The sequence below is a fragment of the Silene latifolia genome, chromosome 1, assembly GCF_048544455.1.
Source record: "Silene latifolia isolate original U9 population chromosome 1, ASM4854445v1, whole genome shotgun sequence".
NCBI classification, from domain to species: domain Eukaryota; kingdom Viridiplantae; phylum Streptophyta; class Magnoliopsida; order Caryophyllales; family Caryophyllaceae; genus Silene; species Silene latifolia.
The window spans coordinates 63,650,800-63,655,212 of NC_133526.1; the positions used below are offsets into that span (position 1 = coordinate 63,650,800).

General features: G+C 41.8%; 1 non-coding gene across 1 annotated transcript; it reads right to left on the reverse strand.

Annotated features, from left to right (window-relative positions):
- Window positions 1-415: 415 nt before the first annotated feature.
- LOC141618860 (small nucleolar RNA R71) lies at window positions 416-522 on the reverse strand. Its single transcript, XR_012531515.1, has one exon. It is a non-coding gene; the product is annotated as a small nucleolar RNA R71 (small nucleolar RNA).
- Between the last annotated feature and the right edge of the window lie 3,891 nt (window positions 523-4,413).

The window sequence follows — 4,413 nt, forward strand, 5'->3', positions numbered from 1 at the left end:
TGCAAGAGAAGGTGAGGAGAACCCAACACAAAATCAACCCACAATGCCTAAGTTTTCATCACATTCCGTACCCACCGAGGAGAACCTACCCAATGGTACTCCCACACCACAACATCTAACCGGAAATTTTATTGCCAAATCCGCATTTATCCAATTAGTCGAAAGAAGCCAATTTGGGGGGATGCCTAGTGAAGACCCTCATTCTCATATGGAAACCTTTTGTGACTATTGTGATGTGATTTCTCAAACCGGTGTAATTCAAGACCAAATTCGATGGGTCTTATTTCCTTTTTCTCTAATTGGCACCGCTAAACAATGGTTGAAAAGCCTTGATAAGGCTACTCTCGGAATTGATTCTTGGAAGAAATTGGCTCTAGCTTTCTACAAAAAGTTCTATCTACCGGAAAAGACTAACATGCTAAGAGCTCAAATTACGGGCTTTAAGCAAAGGGATGAAGAATCTTTGTATGAAGCTTGGTAGCGGTTCAAGGGAATTTGTCGCTCATGTCCTCACCATGGACTTAGCGAGTGGTTCTTGGTACAACAATTTTGGAACGGTCTTTATGAAGATTCAAGGAACATTCTCAACATGGGATCAAATGGAATGTTCACCGAAGTTGATGACAATCAAACTTGGAACAAAATTGAGGAAATGGCGGTCCATAACTCACAATATAGTAGACCTCGCAAGGCTACTAGAGGAGGAAAGCATGAAGTGGACTCCGTTACTCAATTGGGTGCTCAACTTAGTGCTCACATTGATACCATCAATTTGAAGTTTGAAAAAGCTATGGCTAGACTTGAAGAAGCCTCAAAATCACCAAAGCATCATGTTAATGCCATGACGGCATCTTCATCAATCCCAAGTGGGATATGTGAGAATTGTAGAACTTTGGGACATGACCAAAGTGAATGTAGGGGAACAAATGAACAAGTGAATGCTTTCCAAGCATACAAGAGTGGTACCCCTTATTCCAACTATTACAATGAAAACACCAAATTCCATCCAAATCTCTCATACAAAAGACAAAATGTTAAAAACCCTCAACCAACATACACCCCACCTCCCATGAGAAACCAAAATCAAAGACCCTTTTACAACCAAAACCAAGGTTACCAAAATCAAACTCCATACAATCAACAAAATGACCAAGGTTTTGATGTTCAAAAAGCGGTCCTCCAAATGCAAAAGAATCAACAAGAGTTTTTCACTCAAATGCAAAAAGATAGCCAAGCAAAGGAAACCAACATCAACAACATCCTAGCTCGCACCAAAATGTTGGAAACCCAATTGACTCAACTAGCATCTTCAAGCTCACAAAGACAAAAGGAGCAATTACCACCTCAAAGTAATCCCCCAAGACATGAAACGGTTAGTGCCATTCACTTGAGGAGTGGTACAAGGTATGAAGCACCGAAGAAGCAAGTTGAGGATGAAGTTATGGAAGCTAGTGACAAAGAAGAAATTGTCCAAAACTCCAAGGATGGAGAACCATCAAAAGAAGAAATTTCAAAGAAAAATGAAGACAAGGTCAAGGAGAAGGAGCCCATTGTGATTAGACTTTCTTTTACGAGCCGTCAAGCCAAGCCCAAATTTGATGACCAACTTGGAAAATTTATGGAAATTGTGAAGAATTTGGAAGTCTCGATTCCTTTCACGGAATTAATCAATCACGTGCCGGCCTATGCAAAATACATGAAAGACATCCTCACAAAGAAGAAGTCGATCCGGAAGCTTGAGACTATCGCCTTCACTAAGGTGAGTAGTGCAATACTTCAAGGGAGTTCACCTCCAAAACTCAAAGATCCGGGAAGCTTCTCAATACCGTGTACCATTGGCGACACCACGATCAACAAAGCCTTATGTGATCTAGGGGCTAGTGTGAGTGTTATGCCGTACTCGGTGAGTAAAAGGTTGGGGATGGGAGAGCTTAAATGCACCAATATCACGCTCCAAATGGCCGATAGATCGACGAAGACACCATTAGGGATATGAGAAGATGTTCCCGTAAGAGTTGGGAAATTTTTCATCCCGGTGGACTTTGTCATTGTTGACATGGAAGAAGACTCCAACATTCCAATCATTCTAGGAAGACCCTTCTTACACACCGCGGGTGCGGTGATTGATGTGAAGCATGGAGAGCTCACTCTAGAAGTGGGAGATGAGAGCATAACTTTCAATCTTGACAAGACCATGAGAGCTCCCCGTTTACATGAACCATGTTTTATGGTTGATCATTATAGCCGGAAGGATGATAGGAAGAAGTCGGAATTCCAATGGAAGAATAAAATTGAAGATGCTCCATTCAAAGAGCAAGTGAATTGTAGCAAAGAGAGCTTGAAAAGCTCACCAAAGTCAAGCAATGAAGAGGATGGCCTCAATGGCCAAGACAAGAAAGTGGGAGAGTTGTCTCTATCAACTCAAGAGATCTTTAGTGATCAAGTAGATGAAGTTTGCGGTCTTTAGGACGATGAGTTTGAAGGGATTTTCAATCCCTATATTGGTAATGCTATCGATCAAGACCGACAACAAGGGCAAAGATCTATTGAAGATCTTTATCATGATAATGAACAAGCTTTTGATTACTTCTTCAAGGTGTTGAGCAACATCAACAACACCTTGGACATGCCCCCATGACATCTCACTAAGGATGAGAGTTTGGTGGAGTCCTCCCTAAACCACCATTTGTAAATATTTCTAACTCCCTAACTCGCATTTTAATTCTTACATTGCATTTTTTTCATTTTTGGATTTTTATGCTTTGATCAAGATAATTATCATTTTTGAGAGAAGTGAGGGAGGGACTAATGATCTTAATTGATGTGTAGTGCTTTAGCTTAGTGTGGGGATAGCAATTGCCTAGGCTATTCATGCCTTAGTAGTGCCCCCACAATGAAGCACACGAGATTTGAAGAATGGAAAATGACAAGGGATATGCAAGTACACGGATGGAACTGAATCCGGGTACAAGGGGCAGAATCCGAGCGTTTTCTAGGGAATTAGCCTGTCTTCAGGCAACCCGGGCGTCCTTGTCATAATCCGCCCGTCCATCTGAGCTGAGAATTTGAAATTTTGGGACTGTTGATAAATCCGAGCGGCCTGAAAGAGAATCCGCCCGTCTGCAGAAAGACGCCCGTCCTGAAAGGAAAGACGCCCGTCTTTTTGGCTGAGAAAAACAAGAAAATTCACTGGAAAGGAATCCGCCCGTCTTCAGCAGCAGACGCCCGTCCCGCAATTGAACAATCCGAGCGTCTTTGCTGAAAGACGCCCGTCTTTAGGCAAGATTCCTGAAGCCAAAACAGGCAGAATCCGAGCGTCCCAAAGGAAAGACGCCCGTCTTCCCCTGCAATTCAAAATTTTTCGGGTCTTTTTACCCCATCCCACATTCATTTCTTCATTCCTTCATTCAAAACACTACCCATAAACCCCAAAAACTCAAAACCCTCATCCTCTCCATCACCAAAACAAGATTTCCTCAACCACATTCATCAAAATCAAATCAAAACATCCTCCTAACAACAATTAATCACTTCTCTTTCAACAAAAATCAAACCAAGCACCAAAATCTTCAACCTTTGAGTCGATTTTTGAAATTATAAAGGCAAAGCCTTTCATCTTAAAATCGATTTGGGTATACTTGGAAATTGAAGATTTTCACTCTTTTCTTGGTTCAATCATCAATGGCAAGGACAAAAGGAGCAACAAAGGCACCTAAGGCAAAGGCACTCTCAACAAGACAAAAGAGTCTTCAAGCAAAGAAAGCCTCATTGGCTATGGTGGTAGCTAGTTCAAACTTGGAAGTGCAACAACAACAACCTCCCTTGGAAGCAACAACATCAACTACTCCGGAAATTGCTCAACTTTCGAACTATCCGGAGGTAATTTTCATTTCTAACTCCCATAGGGAAACATTTGCCAAGTATGCTAGAAAATCCTTTCTATCCACCAAGTTTATATGTGAAGATGCCTTGAATAAGTTGGGTGTCCTTGAGCAAACCAAAGCCTTCTTTGAAGCCATGGGGTTGGGAAAATTGTTTGCTACAAAAGAATTGACATACCCCTCCCTTACTTTAGAATTCTTGAGTTCTTTGAAAGTCACTAAGGTAGAGACTAGAGAAAACATCGAGTTCCGCCTTGCAAATGTGAATAGGCGCATCACCTTTGAGGAATTGGGTAATATATTGGGTCTTAGTGATTCACCTAGTTATTTCAAGAATCCCGTAAAGTATGACCCCGCTCCTCTTTGGGAGGCGATTTCCGGAAGGAAATTTGAGAACTATCATGCTAGTCGCGCTCTATTAGTCCACCATCCGGGCATTAGAGTGTGGCATAAGGTCATCGGGAATACCATCATTGCAAGAAAAGACACCAACCACTTTACCAAGTTCGATTGTGTTCTTCTTGAGTCAGCC